This window comes from Nipponia nippon, unplaced genomic scaffold (assembly GCF_047370975.1).
Source record: "Nipponia nippon isolate SJK-2023a ecotype South Korea unplaced genomic scaffold, ASM4737097v1 scaffold_11, whole genome shotgun sequence".
NCBI lineage: Eukaryota > Metazoa > Chordata > Aves > Pelecaniformes > Threskiornithidae > Nipponia > Nipponia nippon.
The window spans coordinates 25,404,193-25,424,772 of NW_028262302.1; positions in this window are offsets into that span (position 1 = coordinate 25,404,193).

Sequence of the window (20,580 nt, forward strand, 5' to 3'; positions counted from 1 at the left end):
ACTTCGCGTGCTGCCCCCCGCGCATCCTCCATGCCCTATGTACCAACTTCAGCATCCTGTGCGTCTGCTTCTCTCTGAACGTCTTGGCATTTTCCCCTGCTGCCACTATTCACAACCTTCCTGAGGTGCTTCACAAAGTCATCCCCCTCACCTACTTTCAATACTTTTTGAAGAACCTTTTTGTCCATGACCTTAAATAAACACAACTCCTGGTGGCTTCATCCACTTACCATACGACAACAGGAATTGTTGCTCCTCCTCTCCGCATTAACCTCACTGAATATGTAGCTTCAGCGCTGGTGCGTTTGCCCACGCTTCCCCAGCCCATCCATCTTGGTGGCTGCTGTGAAGAGGTTTGTCAGCTCTGTGGGATGGGAACGGTGAATTGCTGTGGGGTCCCACCTGCGCCGTGAGGAACGGCACGTAGATTTGGGTGACTTCATGGTGCCTCTGACTCTTTAGGTGTGGCTCCTGCAGCAAGGGTATGGTGTGGGGCTGGGGAAGGGAGAGAGGTAGCTGGGGTCTCGGGTCAGCCTGGGGCAGTAGCTGGTCCCCTGCCCGCAGCGGGAAGCTCTCGCTGTGTCCAACAGCTCCACCTGCCCACAGACCTCCATGGGACAGGGGCTGTGCCTGGGCAGTCCTGTCCACAACAGGATTTGGGCATGTGGCTCATAAGGTCAGACAGAATGGACACTCCTAAGCTATGCTGTCTCAGCAAAAAAGATTTTTTTGGCTTGTTTTGATTGATAAATGTCTACATTTTTTTTCCAGTGTGAGTAAGCACCAATATATCATGCCTTTTAAAGGCTGACTTTTCTTAATTGCCCTCCATGGGTCTCTGAAGCACCACACACAACTCCCCGAGGATCTGCAGACCACTGGTGGGCAAGTGTTTACCATTCACTCGTTGGTTCCCTCTGATCAGGCCAATCAGTAAAGCTGCCTGAGCAGAGGTATTTGTGCTAGCTGAGGGCCTCTCTCAGGACTGAGGATGCGCCTTGGAGGTAGGGAAGAGCAGTGATCTCTTCTGCACGGGGAGTTTAAAGTGGTTATAAAGCCAGACAGTGGCTTCTTATGCTCACTTGCACATATGCAAGATATTGTGTAAGTTATAAGACAATGAAAAATCACACCGGCCGTTATATGTGTTGTGCAGATGATGTTCTAACTAGGACCGTCACCCTAAACAGAGGGAAATGAATTGACTATCTGCTTAGCAGTACAACCCTCCGGCCCTAACCCCGGAGGCTTCCCTGCCTTTCTATCCCTCTGTCTACGTACCCAGGCAGGCTGTCACACACCGAGTCTTTTGCAAACTGGGAAGGTAACGAAGTCTGCTTTTACTCCTCCTTTCTGTCAATCGGATTTTCTTTTTAGCAGATGTGCATGCTACTGGTGTGAATTTGTACCATTATCAGCATCTTTTTCAAAGCTCATGTTTGAGGCTCAGCACAATAAAAACCTGAGTTTATGTAAAAGAAGTACTGGGTGGATAGACTCAGCAGTGAAGCTGGTGTTCAGGCATGTCCGACCCCTCAATATTATTTTGTTAAGGAAAATGTCCCACATTTTCATTGAATTTGTTTTTGAGGGGATCACACTGTGCTTCTCCCAACCTTTGAACTCACCGGCCGTTTTCAATCACGTTTGACAGTCGGTTTCCTTAAAGTTTTGCCAAGAAGGACTAGCAGAGAGAGGCAGGTTTGTCCCCCCCGAGGGAAGGACAGGCAGAATTTAGCTGTTACCTGGTGTCTGGACGTGAGCATTTGGCCTGGCAGCATCACGACCGAGCCAAGGTGATGCTGTCCTGCCGGAGAGGGGGAGGCAGCCGGGGGCACTGCCGTGGGGAGAAATCTGGGGGACAAAGAGCAGATACCCACTGCAACTGAGGCATCGCTACTTCACGTTGCAATATTACTTCATTACTCTGCACTCTCCTTTTATCTTCATCGAATTGGCTTGTGCATTCACATGAACAAGCCATTGCGTAATTCTCGAATTGTGAACGTTTCAGTTGATTTTCTGCCTCTTTTTGGCTGGGGCAAAGGCTTGTCCTGCCTCCCTGGAGAGGATTATTGCTGTATCTTGTCAGGCAGGCTCAATGATTCCTCTCTGTTTGGAAAGCCGCTAACTTGTGCTTGCTGGTGCAAAGGTGTCTTGTACCTGTTGTAGAGATTTACTTTCATTGACACCGGTCTCCCAAGCTCATAACAAGATGGTATTTTGAAATATTTGCTTTCAAAATATTTACTGAGAAGCAACCCTCTCATCTCAGATCATTGTTGAGAGTCGTACTTGTGTGTGCGCTCCTCGACTTCAGCAGTAAATGGTTTTGTTGTGCATCAGATTCAGACTCCGAAAGGAAAATTGCTGGTGGAGCTGTATCTGCAAGTGGAGATGCTTCCCTTCAGACAGAGCCTGGTCCAAAGCTACCTGGAATTAATGGCATTTTGTTTCCCGAAGGCTTCTGAACACTGTGGATTAAATCTAACTGTGATGAGCGAGTTTATAAATAGAGGAATCTTCGCTGTTTTTAGACTGCCTTTTCCTGAGCAGATGAGTGGTATTAGTAATAAATGTACAGTTTCTTGCACATAGCAGTGGGATTATTCGTATCTCGGCTGTTTTATATAAATATAGATACTCTCTGTTCAGAAAAACCCAGTGGAAGAAATGTAGCTACAGTGCTGGATTGTGTGCAGCCCAGTGTGCTAACAGACACTGAGCTGCTTTATTTTGCACTATTTGGGGTACAAATCAAATAGAATGAGATGATAAACAAAAACTGGTGTACAAGTTAAACAAGGATCACTAAACCCACGTTGTTTAAAGATTAAATATCACTGTTGTTTTTAACATTGCAAAACCAGAATAATTTTATCAGTTTTGGTTTGTATCTAAAACTCAGTAGTTCTAACGTTTTCTTTTAGTGTAGTACAGTCAAGGCAATGGGTATAAAGGTGTTCGTATAAATTAAGAGTAATTCTGCTGAAATCTTTAGCCAAAATTTTCAGGTTGGACTTTGAAAAATAGGAGAAAAAAATTGAGAAAATCTGACTTTTAGTAGGAATTAAACCATTATCTTTCCTGCTCTTGCAAATGCCCTCTAAATGCATAGTTACGCTCTGACCTCAAAAGCACCCTGTATTTTAAATGTTTCTCCTGTTGCCTTTGAATTGCGGTTGTTCTGAGAGGAGGAAATCTGACTATATTTTGGAGAGATATCAAAGTATAGATTTAGGAGACTAATTTTAGGCACCCAGGCCTGAAGTTTTGACCAATGGGATTACCTTGGTATAAACAACAGCAAAGCCCCAAATCTGGGAAAAATAACAAAGCAGAACGATCTTCTCCAAGAAGGACAATCCAACTCCTGCAAAAGCTGCCAAGGATTACCGTAAGGCAATAATTAATGACCATTGCTGCTGGGTCTCTAACTGATGCAGGGGGAATATTGATATAATCCTGTTAGCGTGTTGCTCTCATTAATGTACTTATGTCAATTAGCTGAGCATTTTAGCAGAAAGGTGAATTTATGATTTTTTTTTTTCATCCAACATGGATTTCCAGTGCAAAAATCAATTTTGAAAAACCACCAAAGATCAAGGTCCATTAATGAATCTTATCTGACACTAATGTTCTCTAATTACATTAAAATGTCACAACTAATTTAATGGCATCAGAGCACCCTGCTCCATAAACAAACACAAGTTTGGTTACATTTCTAAAGAATTTAATTTTCTAACAGGAAAAAGATGAATGGAAATTCCAGTTTTGATAATTTTCTACATTGCTGTCATTCTTAAGTGTTTTGAAATAAAGAGTAAAAAAAACCTGGGCTCAGCAGAACATTCACCAACATCTCACCAGCCAAAACAACACAGCTTTGGGGACCATTTAGAAGAATTTAATTATCTTTGCCCCTTTCCTTCATTAAATATTAAGAAAGCCCTAGAAAATTGGTCAAAGCAGCCTGAGCTGCTCTTTGTGAACCTATTTCTGTGTCCGCTTCTGTCTTGGGGCAGTCGTTTGGGTGCAAAGTTGAAGTTAGATGATGCTGTCCTGACTTAAGCACTGGGCATCCTTGTGTGGTGCTCATCCATGGCTCACCCTCATCAATGCTCCTGCTCTGGGCGACCCAGCACCCTGCTCTGCCCCAGCACCCACGTGCCACAGTCAGGGCAGTGCGGGAGAAGGGCTGCAGGAGCGGGGTAAAACTGGGCTCTGCCCGGTCCCTGGCCTGTGAGTCTGGCTCTAAGTGGGTGGGAAAAAAGAGGGACTGGAGACTGCAGTGAAGATGCAGCGAGGGTTTTCGTCACTCCAACACACTCAAGTCTTGAAAATGAGTTAAAATAAGACACTGAACCAACAACTCTTCAAATGACTGATAACTGGGGCAAAGAGAGGAGATCTTAACCTCATTCCCACTGGGTTTTTTCCTTCAACAAAATAAAACAGCAGACTTTCACAGTTGCCGGAGCTGGAGCCTCCGTAAGAGATTATGAGAGATGCAGACAGCGACGGAGTTTGGATACAAAAGCATTTCTGATTGGTTTCCTGCAAGACGAAATTCTGTTATAAAACCTGCTACTCATTTTCCATTGAAAGAGTAATTTGGGAAACTGTCTCTCTTTGTGTTCTAGCGAGGCAACAGATGGCTCCAGATAAGTTTTACTTGGTCCTGTGGATTTCACTGAAGGGATTTAATTTTATTTCTCAGCAGAGCAGATTAAAATATGGGAGATGCTTTATAGGTTTCTGAAATGGCAGAAACCTGCCTCAAAGAAGCTACGGCATCAGTCCATCACCAAGAGCACCTCTTTCCCTGGTGTGAGCTCAGAGACATCAGCTTCCTCACCACGGTCTCCTGTAGCATCATTTGGGTCCGGGGAACAGTTTTGGCAGACCCGGTGCAAAACACAGACAACAAGCAGAGAAAGGAGAAATGAGTGACTCCGAGGAAAAGATGTGCGAAGTGATTTTTTTTTAAAGCCTGTCCCCAATGTGCTCTTAATAAATAATTAATTGCTGTTATTTCCAAGCTCAGATCCATTTTCACACAAATGCACTTTCAACTTCAGTGATAAAAAAAAGGGATGCTTTTTTGTTGATTCTTCTTCAGTGCAGCCCTGAAGCAATAAACCAAATTGACTGCTAAATTTAGACAAGAATACCGTCTGGCTGAGTCATCTCAGAGCCCATAAATTTATTAATAAGGGAGATCAAGACGAGTCAGGAAAGAATCCCTGAGATGCAGAGCTGCTTCTCCTTTTAGTGGGTCAAGGATAATTTGGGATATGAAACACACATTGTATTCTCTAATTTACATGTCTAAGTCTAGGTTTATGCTCTTAACTATGGAAAAAACTGCACTGAGGAAGAGCAACTGGCTGGACAGCCCTGAGCAGGACTTCCCCATGCTGAGGGGTTGCTTGTTCCAGCCTCGTGACTCCACGCTTCTTCCTCTACCCTGGGGATTCCTGTCTTTTTCAGCAGTGGGTGCGTAACGTTGTTTTTTAAGTAGTATTTCCTATGTGTTATTAGCAAAGGAGTCCCTGGGAGTCTATTTGAAGCCCTAGCTGGTGCCTGCATGTTTTTTGCAAAACAGGTGTGATGACTGATGCTCAGTCATATTCCTCACACAGTGCCACACAGCTTCTACCTTGGACTTTTTATGGAGGTGTCTGGGTATTTCATAATTTTTTCCAGGTAAGAAAACAAATCCATACCAAGAATAAGTCCCCGGTGCTGCACAAACGAGGATACAGTCAAGCAGAAGATCCATCGCATGGCAAGGTAGGAAAAGAGGTGGGATATGAATCAGGAATTGGTTTCCTTCACTGGAGGGAGGGACTGAATCTCGTCTTCCCCAGGGAGGAGAGCAGGCAAGCAGGAGTCATCTCAGAGTAGTTAATGGCATAGTTTGTCTTACTGCCCTTCTTTATGTCCTTACACTTCACAGGCATGGCATGGCATGGCATGGCATGGCATGGCATGGCATGGCATGGCATAGCATGGCAAGAACTTCTCTCCTGAAGAAGCCTGGAAGCTTCTCCAGGCGCTAGACACTAGTCTTGACCTTGAGAAACATGTCTCCCATTTCTCTCATGATCTTCCTGCCCCATACAATGCATTTCTTCTGCAAGGACAACACAGGTACAGCCAGTAGGGTCATAGATTTTATGTGTAACACTTGGGAAAACAGTCCCACACGGTGTAGACATTGTGTCTAGAAACTGGTCAGTGTTGGATGAGGGAACAAGGCATTTGCTTAGAGCTACTTCTCTCTGCCATCTTCTCCTGCGTCCATGCTGTCTCCTTCTCTCCCACCATCTCCTTTCATCTTCTCTTCTCCCACTCATGCCTGGGGATCCCTGTCTGCAAGGGGCTTGTTCAGCTTTGCAGTGGCTGATTCTGGCAACAGCTGCATCTGCAACAAGGACTATATTAAAAACTGAAAACGCTAAGAGGGAGCTTGGAAGCCAAGGGTGTGGGGAAGGAAAGGTGTCAGATGAGAATGGAGGTGGTCTGTACTACCTTTTCTTGCCAGAGAGCCTGTTTTCCTGCAGTAATGCACTTCAGGAGTTGGTGAAGGCAAACATGAATGGTCTGTGTGATGCATCAGTTGCTTTCTCTGGGGTTAGAGCTTGCACTCAGGAAAATTACACCTTTTAGTTACTTAGCAGGAAGTTCCCACTTTCATCTACTTTGCCATAACACTTGTGTGTCCATCACCCTTGAGAGCCAGGGAGAGAAAAACAAGAACCTGCTTCTGTGCTTAGAGCACGAGCCTGAGGCTGGGGGACTGCCATGAACTTGACCCTGTTACTAATAGCATATAATTTAATCATCAAGTTTTCAGTATCAATCAATGATCATGAAGATTACAAGTCAGACTAACTAATGCAATTGCTTGAATTCATAGACGGTCCCCCAAGTAGTAGTGTGAACCCAACTCACCTTCTCCAGGTGGCTTGAAAGAGGCTATTTACCCGAGTAAAGAGAGCAGAACTTGATCCACAACATCACACAAAAGGATCGGTGTTTGCTCTACTTGGCCAAAATTGGTTGCAAAATATGTCAGCACAAATGTGGGCGACACGCCACTGTGAAGAAATTAGGACACGCTGAACGTCACTGTAATAAAGCCATGTCACCACAATGCACTGTACACAACAGCCTACCCTTCAGGCCACGCATCCCACCCCAGCCTGCCCCAGACTTGTGCTCCTGTCCCAGCACACTTGAACCTTGTGCAAAGGCCGAAGAGCAAACTCTGGTCTCAGAGCAGTCAGAAGAGCATAAGGCAAAACTGCTTTATTCAACACCAGTGCTGGCTTCGTTGTGCACAAAAAAGGATGAAATTGCTGTAGTTCAATTCCACACTTCTGCCTTATGTGATCAGGTCTTTATCTCCTTTTTCCGGCTCCCAAGAAGCGAATAAGAGTGTGACTAGATTTGTACCTTGTTTGGGTTGGCAAGCCTCAGTTGGACACGTTGATCATTTGTGGGTGCTCGGTGCTTCTTGATCAGCCCCTGCAGGTTTTTTCATACCCCGTATTTCAAGGCTTGGGTGCCAACACATCCCCATGCTGGTGTCTTCTCACTGTTTGCCCTCTCCTGGCCCTTGCTATTACTGCATGTGCTGCTCCTCAAAACACTTGAGTGTGCAAATTTTTCCTCTCCTCCTCAAGTGTGAAGCTGGGTTTCCCCAGGCAGGGTCTGCCCTTGGCTAATGGGAAGGAGAAATAATACCAAGGTTACGGGCATAAGTCCCTCCACTCGCATTCCTGGGCTACAAACTTGAAGTCGGAGATCATGGATATTAATGAGCTCTAATTATGCTACCTGCTCCCGGTGACCAAATCTGCCCTCAGTGGACCTGTTTCACAGAAGCTGATAGCGAGTGATAAAAATTACAGCTCCTGGTGTCAGTAAAGCCTTTTGCACTGGTGGGGAAGAGTTCCTGCTTAGAAACAGCTACTTAATGGTCTTTGGGATTTTTTTTTCCTTTAAATTACCCAAGTTCAGCAGTCTACTGAGCAAACAGGGAACAGGCCCCTAGAAGCAATGACTGCCACCTGTTTTCACCAGCAGCACTTCTCACATCTACTTGGCTATTCTTCTTAAATTGCTGTCTAATTTTCAGTATAGTGTCAAAGGTACATGCTTTCCATGATTGCAGCTTTATTACAAACCCGCAAGAAAAAAATAAGAGCTTTCACTATTGTTTTAATTCCTTTGGACTTCTGAATTCAGCTTCCCCAAGATACATGCACATATAATGCAGAAAAAAGTGCTATGTTAAAGAGTGCCCAGAATAAAGGTTGACATATATTTTCTTGTCATTTTCTAGTAAAACACCCAAGCAAATCATCACATTCCTGCAATTGGGACATTCGCTAAATACTGTGTATTTTGGATCAGCTGTTGGACTAAAAACTGAAATGAAAATAAACACATTTCTGAAGCGACTGATGGATGTAAACCAGGGATGTAATTCTCGAATGCAGATCCATCCTCGGAACAACACGGAGCTTCACAAATGTGACTAACGGTCAATCTGTGCAGGAAAAATAAAAGTAAAAATAAGCAGAGTAAACACTGTTGTTTAATTGACTTCTGCTACTACAAATCTAGGCCAGATGCAGCCCTGGATTTCCAGTCGTTGAAGAAAGAGCCTCATACAAAGAAAATCTATTTTGCAAAATACACAAGTGAAAGAGCTTGGAAGGTCACCAAACCTAAACAGTTAAAAGCAATCGCGTTTCAATTAAGTTGAACTGAAACAAACAGGCTTTAGAAAGAACGGTAAACACAGAAATGTTTCACTGAGCATTAAGACGAACAAAGAGCATATATCTTCTGAAATGCCTTTTAAGAGCCATCTCATCCCAGCGCAGCCATGAGACATTGCGCTGCATGAAGCTCCCAACTTCTCCCCGCCAAGCCAAGCACAAAAATTAAATAGTTTTTCCTCTCCGTTCGAGATTAAATAATGGCAAGACGGCCATCTGAAGCAAAAAGGGAAAGAAATGGCTGCATGGTATTAAGAGAGTTAATTATAGATGCAGATTAAAAGGCAAGACTGAGTGGTGGAAGAAAAGGGAAGAGTAACCTCCGGCGCAGAGATGCGGACATGCAGCAGTTGTCAGTCACCTAGCAACAAGTTTCCTATCCCTGCTGTGCTCTTTAATTCAGCAAATCTGCTCAGGATGTTGGGCTGTTCTCCTGACAAAACGCATTATGTAGTAGACTAAAGGATACAAAAATCCACTGTACACAACACTCTGCTCCCTATTGACCACTGATCCTTTCTCTCAACCCACAAAAGAGGCTTGCATAATGCTCTGAAAAGAGAAAAGTCTCAACAGAGAAAACATTCGCTTGTAATTGAGATTGACTACATAATGAAAATGATGTTCTTTTTTAAATTCAGCTTGTTGAGGCCATGCTTTTTGTCTCCTGGCTCTCAAAACCCATCCCTGCTGGGAAAAGGGGCAAACATTGTACAAACTCAAACCTGTGGGTTTTTTCCCTTCTTTTCACTGGAAGCACACACACGCACGCACGCACGCAAATGCATTTTGTGGCTAAATGGGCAAGACCAGCTCCTAAAGACTTAAACAAGTTTGAAAAAAGAGAAGACAAATAAGAAAATTGTGGTGTGTTTCTGTGTTGGAGGGAAGATGCCGTCCTTCTGAAGGGAAGCTGGGGCGCAGAGGGCAGAATATATTTTATAATCGTTTTGACTAAGTACGAAGTACAACTGTCTAGAAGAAGAAGAGTCATTTTATTACTGAATCCATGCAATAAGTTACAAGCAAGCCCACGTATGACCTGTGCATCCACATACAGATCCCTACCTCTGCATGGAAGTCAGGACTGTGCTTTGAGATAACGATCATCTAAATACGAAGAATAAACAGGGGTGTGAGTTTAAAAGACCAAAGTCTTGGCACAGGGAACTCTACTATGGTCCATGGCAGAAGGTTGGGCGAGTGCTCCTCACAGAGCAGTGTCGCTGCTGCCACCACCAGGACACCTGAGGGTGCTGGACCAGGAGTGCCGGGTGTCTTTTCCTAAGACTTATTGGCAGTTCTCTTCTTGAGTCCGGAAGCTAGTAGGAGGAGAGAAGAAGGTAATGGGAGAGAAACTACAGCCCCATCCAGCTCACATGGGTGCCCACAGCAAACTCAACAGATGAAAACAGGCCCTCTGAAGAGGGGTTTGAGCCCAATTAACACACTCAGCTCTATAGGATGGAGGCGGTTTGTTCGTCCTGTTTGTAGAGCATCTAATGCAGTGGAGGACCAGCATCCTGGGAGCTCCACAAGTGCAGATAACAGCAATAACACATGGCAAGTTTTCCACTGAGAGCAACCAGTTGACTCTGCTGCAACTGTGCAACTCCAGCGAAACCACTGGTAATCCCAGAAATGATCTGGAGTCCCTTGTGGAATAAGACTAACCAGCACATCTGTGCAGAGCACATCGTTACATCCAAAACTGAGACTGCAGAGGAGAGGGTACTGATCCCAGTGAGTCCCAGTGCACGGCACAGGTAGGGAACATCATGAAAACCCAGTTTCTTTGGCTAACAAAATAGGCTCCAGCTGCACTGGCGGAAGCCCCATCGTTTCACTGTCTGAAGCACTGGTGGTGCAGGTGGAACAGCTCTTTCCTCCCTGGACATCAGAACCGCCTTCTCTTCATGCTCCACAGTATAAAAAAAAATATTATGTGCCTGTGCACAAGGAAATGCAGCAGTGAGATTTCTCACCCCAAAAGCTACACAAAAGACTGAAAAAACACCTTGGTGCCCCAGCTAAGAGACGATGTGAAAGGTGGCAGTATAATTTATAATCCGATGCTCGGAGAATGGCATCAGTTGGAGGGCTGTAACAGGCCGGGATAAGGCTGATGGGTACAATACTTCATCCCATCAAAACAGACCCACTTGGATTTCACTCCAGCTCAGCTGTTTCCACCCTCTGCTCTCCTAGAGAGGGAAGGGATGAAAGGCAAGGGCCATCGTTTACCCAGTGGCTATTTCCAGCAGTGATAAAACACATTCCCCGCTTGTACCTACAACCCCCAGATGCACATTCCTGCCCAAATGCCCTCTTCCCTTCGTGGGCTGAGCACCACCAGGCACTCACTGGGCATGTTGCCACCACTGATGCCTGCAAAAGGGGAGAGATTTGGCTACAGCACACCTGGTCCTCAACCTTGCTGTGCCCAGCTGACCATCCATTCCCTTCCTGACTTCATCTGTAGAGCCCAGCTTGCCGTACGGGGCTGCTCTGAGCTGTAGCAGGTTGCTGGGAAAAAATGCCAATGGATGTATCTCAGCTGATAACTTACACCCAGATCTTGGTTTTTTTTGTGCTCGGCTTGACAGAGCCAGGGGCAATTGGTGGCTTTCCTTAGGGATCATCTCACAGAACAAGGTTAATAGTGGAATAATGCTTTGTTAATAAGAGATGGGTAATGCTGAGTTTATTCTCTGGCTTATTGAAACATGTTTAACAGCTTCTCTTCCATACCAATGCTTTTGCCAGTCTTTTGCATTGTTTTGTGTATCAAATAACAAGTTGGGTTCTTTGTTTCCTTTATTTTAATAGCCATGGCTCTGAAGATAAGGAGGGTTAATGTAAGCAGTATTTGTTTCAATGTGAATATAACACAGACTGATAAAAAATAAAGGATTGGGAAGGGCTGCCAATGAATGTGTTGTGTACCTACAACCAAGAAAAAGTAGAGTTTTGAAAGTTTCTCTTTTAAAAAGGATTGTTCCTTTGAAAAAAATTAATTAATTTTCAAAATTTTTCTTCCCACTTTTAATGAAACCAGAATTTATTTCCAACCAGAAACTAAAAATTGTACAAAAATTGTAAAGATAATTTCAACCGATAAATATGAACTTAAGGGATAGCTTCACGAAGCTGGGAATGAACAGAAGGTAATGTGCAATAGTAGAAAAGTGGGTTATGTGAACCCCCCAAAGAAATGCTAAAAACCTGAAATAGTAGAAAGTTTAGATGACTGCAATGGGAAAAAAGAACAGAAGACATGAATAGTTGTTGTGCTGGTGAAATACATCTTGTTATCTCCAGAAACAGTGTAGTGTTGTTTACTGTAGAATTTAAGACCCTCTGTCGCTCGAGAGTGCAGACAGATTTCATAAGAGTTACAAAGAAAATCCCCTGTGAAGGAGTTGGATCAATCATAGGCTATGCAAGAGTCCAAATTGCTGGGGGAAAAAAAAAGCCAAATATTTAGGCTAAGCAGCAACCGCTAGTACTATAAAAGGAAGAGAACACATATAATTATTTCCACTCATTTCTGGAGCTTTGCAAATACGGTCAACAGGGATATTTGTTTTAAATCTACCTACAATAACAACCTGTGTAAATCCTGCCCTAGCTTAAATCTGCGTATCTCCTCTCCTGCTGAGCCAGTGAACACCAGCTGCGGAAGGGACCTTGTCTTCTAAACGCAGAATTTCTGCCAAGTGGGATATTTAATTTTCAGGTATAGTTTTTAGGAAAGTTTTATCTCAGAAAAGATAAAATTAAAGCGGACACTGGGGGTCAACGTGGAATGGTTGGATCACGTCCCACCAAAAATAGGAAACGCGAGGGATTCTCCTGTTGATATTTTAAACTTTTGTCTGTGCAAGTTTTAATCAATTAAAATGCATTATCTACCCTCTTAACTTTCTCAGAGAGGATTATCTGACATTTACTATTCACCAGTTTTGCTGAAAAGGTTAATAGTTCACAGGCTGAAGTTAGAAGTAAACAGAATTGATCATTCCTAATGCTTTGGCTGAAATGGAGGGGCTTTGTGTTGACAGGCTAGGAGATGTAATGAGCCTCTAGTACATTCTTAAGGCTTGTTTCATTTGCTCTGTGAATGGGGAAAGTAAAATTATAGTCTATAGGTGTTTTCCATGGTTCTTTCATAAGCAGGCCTCCTGACACCAATTAAAGAGATTATGTTATCAACTGAAAAGAAAGCTATAACCTTGTATGTTAATGCCATGATTACTTAAGACAGGGTCACTGGACCCAATAGAACAGCGAATGACCTTGGTGAAATTAACTTCGGAGCTCAATTCCTAATTAACTGTTTTCAATGAAAGAATGTGTGATTTCAGGCTATTGGTCAAAATATTCACTTTTTTCTGTACAAGGACTTTGCCACCAGAAGTTAGTCTCCAGCAGCATAAAAAAACCAGGAATAAGATTAGGAAATGGCAAACAGCATGTCCAGAGTTCTATGAAAGCAGATATTGTGCCCTGGATATTTTGCCTGAAAAACCTTATTCTTTTGAGGCTTCTTTACCCACAGTGCAAAAATTACAGTCCTCAGGAGGAAACAACACATTTGAACACACACCCAGGACGGATGAAATAATTGAAAAAAATTGCACCAAAATACTAAAAAGTAGCTATGTATAAAATATAAACATATATTTATACATATTATAAATTTACCATTTTTTTAAATGGAATTGCAGCATATACAAAAATCTGGTCAGCAATGCTGTATTTTGTAACATTAGAGGAATAAGAAAAGAAGGCAGGGAAGCTTTTTTAAGCAGCTCTCTCCATTCTCTGTTGGGTAAGCATAGTGATGCCCCAAAAGGAGGGCAGATTGCCAGAGTTCCCCTTGACTTGGTCTGCCCTGTGTCACGGGCTGATCTCTATCAGAGATGCACCGCTCAGTCCTAGTGCTGTAATATTGGTAGGGGCTGTGCAGGCCCCTCGAAGCTGTTGCTCGGCACTGAACCTATCTTGGATCTCTGATCAGCTAGGCTAAAATCGCACTCATACATGCTTCACTTTACCAGGAAGAAATACACATCTTAAAACATTTTGAATACTAATAACCATCTGATCTGGCTGTAAAAGAAGTCAGTTTAAGCTGTCAGTCTTTTTCTACTTTCTTAAATAACTCTTTTTAGCTGTGGTCCAAGTCATATTCAAACTAAGAGTCCAAGTCCTGAGGATGTTGCTAATCCAATACTCCAGCAAACAGCAAATTCCCCTTCAAAATGATTGTAAAGTTAATGGCAACTTGCTTCATGTGTAGAAAGACTTCAGCTACCCATATGAACACGTTGTACTTCCATGGGGATGAACTTACAGGATTAAATATTATGCCTGTGCCAGCTCTGCGTATGGCAGAGGTTTCTTCCTCTGAAGGCTGTGAGCAAGGCAAGCACGGTGGCTCTCCAGGGTGCCATACTGTCCCCAACCCCGGACAAGGCGTGGGGCTCGGGATCTGCTTCTGCTACTGAATCATGCGATGGTGCCGATTCCTCTCTCTGGCTGCTGTGATGGGATGAACATTGAAGTAGGTCAAGAAGGGGAAGCAGGAACCTCTCCCATCTGCCCACATCTAATTCTACAAGAAGAAGTCATTAGACAAAATGTCCCAGAGAAGCCCAGAAACCTGATGCTCAGAGACAGAGGAGCCACAGGCCAAGGGCAGAACCCCAAATGGAGCCTGTAGCGAAGCCAAGGAGTGAGCCAGCATCCTGAAACTCCACCTCGGTTTGCAAACCACATCTGTGCCAACCATACAGCGTCGCTGGTTGACCACAGGGCCAGCTGCTCTTCTCACGTAGAACGAAAATCTGCCTGGGCTTGGACACAGACATTCACTGTTCATGGGAACACTCTGAAATGCAGGAGCGCAAAAAAGTCTTTTCCCACGGTCACCAGCGTGCTTAAATGGGGATGCGCATCCAGCTCTAGGGGACAGCTAGAGAGACTGAAGGAGACGCACTGGAAATTAAACTGGTGCGACCCGGGTAACATCGCTGATACCTGCCTGGAGATATGGCATGTGGATGGGAAGGCATTAATTAAACATAAAGATCTGTGAAACCTGTGACCATGTAATACAGGCAACACAAAAGATGCAATTCACTTCAAATCTGACCAAATGTGCGCAGCTGCTTTCTCTAAGAACCAAGAAAACGAAAACTCCTATAGCTTTCTGGCTTTATTTTTATTGCAGGTCAAAAATATACCCCTTAGACTGGGCAGGAATGCAATCAGACAAGGCCCAGAGCTGGATATCACCCACCTTACAGCGAGTTCAGCCTCCCAGAGCACACTTCAGATAGCCACCTTTCACACTCGGGCCCCTGGCTAATAAATGGCAAAGGAGCAGTTAGTAAATTCGCTGAAAGGTGCAATTTAAAGCGATAGGGACATTCTGCCTGCTGAAAGCAATGTATTCTTTACTGCTTGTTTGTGAAGGAGGGTAAGGAAAGGAGAGGAAAGGAAAAGATTTCTCCCTTCACTGTGGACCACCCATGAAACTTTTTGTCTCCTAATTCTGACACCAGAAAGAAAAGAGATACTTGTTGCTTACAGCGATGCCTCGAGCTCCCATGTGCATTTCTCCCCATACAGTAAGGCTTTGGGAAGCTAATTGCATTCACGTGTTGTCCGAGTGAAAACAGGTGTTGCAACACCTGCATTTTCTAAAGCTGAGTATCATTAAGAACTTTCGCATTTTTGGAGGGTCAGAGCTTGTGGTTTATGCAGAAGTGATATTTAAGAGGCTGGGGCTGCACAGAACCACTAAATTGGAAAGGTTAATAACTTGTACCATGAAACCCTGCAAATTATTGACTACCAGAGCTAAATCCTGGATAGTGCTGAGCTCTCTGCAGGAATTCAGCATGGGAGTGATTTTCAGAGAGTGGCAGCGGACTCAGTTTGTGCGATTAACCTTTTGGCCTGTGCTTTAGCCTTTGCCTGGACCTGATGACGGTGCTCAGCGCTTTACAGGATGCAGCACCTTAGATAAGGCCTCTGAGCCTGCAGAACTGAAGCCAGCAGGCTCTTTGCCACCTTCTTCATTCAAGAGCCAGGTCAGAGAAAATGAGGTAGCTTGTAGTGAATAAATATTATGGTTGCAAAGAACATGACAGCAACAACACTAAGGCTGGAAAGCCTCCCGGCACTGGGGATTTTCTAGGAACAGGGAGCAGCTTACGGGCTACAAGGGCTGAAGTGGAAGATCTGCTTACTCACCTGAGTAAAGGCTACTAGCAGCAAGAAGGATTGCAAGATTAAGCTCTTAAGGAATGAAGTGCTAACGGGTCTGACAATGAAGTGGCCCTGCAGTTGCTTACACAGTTGAGGATATGGCCTGTGACAGAACACACTCAGCCATGCAAGCTTCATGTGCACACGTCCATGTCATAATACCAGCAACTTGCTAAGTGCACATAATCCCTCCCATCAGAGACACGAGAGTTACCTCCTTGTAAAAAGCGTGTTAAAATCCTGAGAATATACACTGCCTTGTGCCAACACTCATTCGTACATTGAATCATTTAAGGGGGGGATACATCTTGGGTGAGATACCCTTACTTCAGCAAGAGCCTTGTCCACCACTTGTCCATGTTTGCTAGTGTACTAAAGGGTCGGAGCAGCAGGAAGAAGTTTGAAAAACTCTATTAAATGCAGAAAGATTATTCCTGCAGTGGAGAGAGCAGAAGGTGGCAGAGCATCCACCTTCCAGGGACAAGTTCTGGTGCTGAGGGTGTGCAGAATAGAGACCTTAATGAGGCAAACCACTAAACAGAGCTGGGTGATAGCTAAGATAACTTAGAGAGCTCATTCAAGTACAAGTGGAAGTGGGGGTTTCCTCCTCATGCTACCAGTCCAGGGTTGAGAACATTCTGAAAGTATTTAAAATCAATGTTGCTATGAATGCACTGTGAGGTTTGGCGGGGTCCAGCTATGAGTCCTTTTGAGTACCATGGCCATATTTCAAGCAGTGCTTCAAATTAATAATAAATACCTGTTTCTATTAGTTACTATTATTATTATTATTATTATTATTATTATTATTATTATTATTACTAGCCTCATTACTCACATCCAGCCTGATAATACTCTCATGGTCCCTATAAAAACGGCTGCATGGTTGCATTCTGGCTCACTACAGCTTTCGGCCCAACCAAACCTTTTGCTGAAACTTGCCAGCTGCCATCCCTCCATCCCTCCTGGGTGCACTGAGTTGCCTATCTGGAATGCAGTACTTCTACAGGATACCTCTTGCCCTGGACACACAGGCTAGAAACCCACCACAAGGGAAATAATTTAATTACTAGTATCAATCAAAACATTTAGTTCAAATGTTTTCTAGCACAGAAAAGCAGTGGCAGGCTCTAAACATCTTGCCAGAAAGCAGATTTGCCTTGTAATGATTTTGGAATAAAATTTTCCAAGGGGAAATGGAAGATGAGCGGCAGAAATGACTGACATCCATTTCCTTCCTTCCGTTGTGGGCTATTTTCAGAGATGATTGACAAGGTCTTTCCTACTTGCTGCCTCTGAAGTCCACTTATTTTCTAGCAAATATGCAGTTCCTTCCTCCTTTATCACTATTAGCAAGAGCACACACACAGAGAGCAGCTACTTTCTGTGCATAAGAAGATGGCAGTGTGTTTGCACAACTATTTTTCCCTGGAGCAGCCTTCCCAAAGCAGCCTGAGAAAAAGGACACAGCCCCAGAGAGTCTGCTGGGGCAGAGCAGGCTCCAGCATCGTCAGCTCTTCCCAGAAGATGCTCTGGCAGCAATTTCCATACGTGCTAACAACAGTAAAACACTGCTTTTATATAGCATTCTTCTCACTAGCAGATCTCAAAGCACTTTACAAGTGGCAGCACCACTATCTCCTTTTCACAGGCAGAAATAATCAGTCCCCTGGTCATTCAGGAGGTCATCGTACAGCCAAGAACAGAAGAAAAGGCACTTGAGTTCCCCACCCATGGCTCCAACGCTTGGCCACACTACTCCTTCTTCCCAACAAGAACAAGAAGGTGGTAAAGCTACTTTTATACCGTTTGATGATGTCAAGCCTATGTCATAGCCACCTTGATATTCACATTTAGGATGCCTCTGATTTAAGTCCTGTTTGACACGTCGTCTTCACTTTCTGCAGCCTAGCCTACGAAGGCAGGGCTTGTGAAACACCGGGTATGCAGCTGCAGGATTGTTTGAGGGAAACCCTGTGGCAGCACAACTTGTTAAGCCAACCTTCCCTCCGATCAGGTGGGATGCTGCATCTTCCTGAGCCTGGTGCCGGGGAACCTCGAGGCCACCTCCTCTCCTGCCCACAGACACGGGCTAAAGGCAGTGCTCACCGTCGGCCTGCCTGGTTCCGAGCTGGGGTCCGAGGAGGAGACGAAGACTAAATCAGGCTGCAGATTGCAAGAGCTGGAGCAGTCAGGGTGAACTTCTCTTGACCTTTCCCTAATCTGTCAGTGTTTAAGCACAAAACTTCAGGCTTTCATACGCCACACATTTTCATTCATTTTTACGGATACATTCACGCTGTGATTATTCCAGGTTTTTCTGTTTCCATCCCCTGGGGAACAACGAGCCAGGCACAGACAAGACATCTTCTGCCAGCAGTTACGTGCTGCTCTTTGTCACCGTGCTCCAGCGCTATACCATGAGGGAACTGCTCCTCTCAGCCTTGCTGTGCTCTTCTCATCAGCAGTGATTTTTTTTTCCTGACAAAAGGAACTGGAGCCCTCTTGTGTTGAGTTTTGAAGCTTGCAACAATCCCTTTAGAAATCCCTTCAGGTTAAGCCACCCCAGCTTCACCGGGATGCTGCGGATGAGCTGCTATTAATAGGAACCCGTCTGTTCTGCTTCTCTTTGCTTTAGTAGCAACATCATTACATACAATGATATTCCAAAATGGATTTCAGCTTCAAAAGCCACAAGCTTAATTACAAAAAGATAAATAAAAAAATCTTATGATATAAAACCAGCCTAGTCAGCTACTGAAAAAGGTGGCTTTTTAATCACTGGTGTTTAATTAATCATAGAATCACAGAATTATGGAATCATAGAATCACAGATTCATTTAGGTTGGAAAAGACATTTAAGATCATCAAGTCCAACCATTAACCTAACACTGCCAAGCCCACCACTAAACCATGTCCCTAAGCACCACATCTACCCATCTTTTAAATACCTCCAGGGATGGGGACTCAACCACTTCCCTGGGCAGCCTGGGCCAGGGCCTGACAGCCCTTTTGGTGAAGAATTCTTTCCTAATATCCAACCTAAACCTCCCCTGGCGCAGCTTGAGGCCGTTTCCTCTTGTTCCTTGGGAGAAGAGACTGACCCCCACCTCACTACAACCTCCTTTCAGGTAGTTGTAGAGAGCGATAAGGTCTCCCCTCAGCCTCCTCTTCTCCAGGCTAAACCACCCCAGCTCCCTCAGCCGCTCCTCATAAGACTTGTGCTCCAGACCCTTCACCAGCTTCGTTGCCCTTCTTTGGAGATGCTCCAGCCAATAGGGTACTATACATGCCAACTATATAGGAAGCATATATTAGAAAGAGCAGTGATGACTATAGGATTTGCAATTTCACTTGAATTTCAAAGCTGAGTGGACTAAATCAATCTCTGTTCACACCTGCTACAGAGCTGTGCAAAATGACTGATTTCCACTGAGGGGAAACTCGGAGTGAGTTTCCCTAAACCTGAGATCTTTCAGTCTGTGGCTACGGTAGAACAGCACACACACTTCGGAAGAGGCAGCATCTTAATTGCTGCGAATTCCCAGGATTATCTGAAACTGCTGTAAATTTGCTGTTATTTTTCATTGATGTTATTCATCAATTATGCTTTTCTGCCTCTTTTAGTGATATCAGCTTGACAGTGAAAGCTGATGTTGAACCCACTTGAAATACAAGTATCAGTATTTTACTTTGAGAAACTATTGTATATGCAACACCAATCATGCCACTTTTTCAAAGTTGGGGAAAACCTAGGATTATATTTGCCTTAGGTTTGTATGTGGGGAGAGATTTTTATTTGTTGTAATACCCTTCTGATAAAAGTTGCTATAAAACAATCTATTCAAAGACATTTAAAATTGTTTCTATTGCGGAGTCATTTAAAACATCCTAAAAAAACCGTTACCTGTTCTCTTAAGTCCTATATACAGGCTTCCAACAGTCTCTAAACAGGGATCTTAATTCTATATTGTGCCTTTTAAGGCTATTTTATTAGAAGTTATTAGTACTATTATTTTTATTATTATTATTGTTGTTATTTGCTGCAAATTGCAATGGTATTTTACTGACTTGTGAGATGACAAGGTCCTTGCCCTGTAACACTCACACTTTAGCTCAGAGACACACGATCTATGGAATAACATCACGTAGTACGTGGCCTTGTAGAGACATGCTCCCTATGAAAGTCAGCCTTAAAAGGTCCCACGAAGGAAGCAGTTTCTTAGGAGGGTTTTGAAGGTGGGGAAAAAGAAAAGTCACGTTATTAGCATGAGTTGAGCCCCTTCTGCCACCAGTGCAACACTTGGAAGACTGAGACCCAAGACTTTCCCGGACAATGTCCTCACTATGAAGAAGTAGATGCAAATGTTGTGCCTTTCACTGCTTTCATTGCACGTTGCCATCTCCCCTGTCTCTAAATCCAATCCCAGACCATGTGTTTCCTTGGTGAAAGAGAGAACCTAAGCTACGGACCAAGATTCTCTGCAGCGACTAAAGCTTT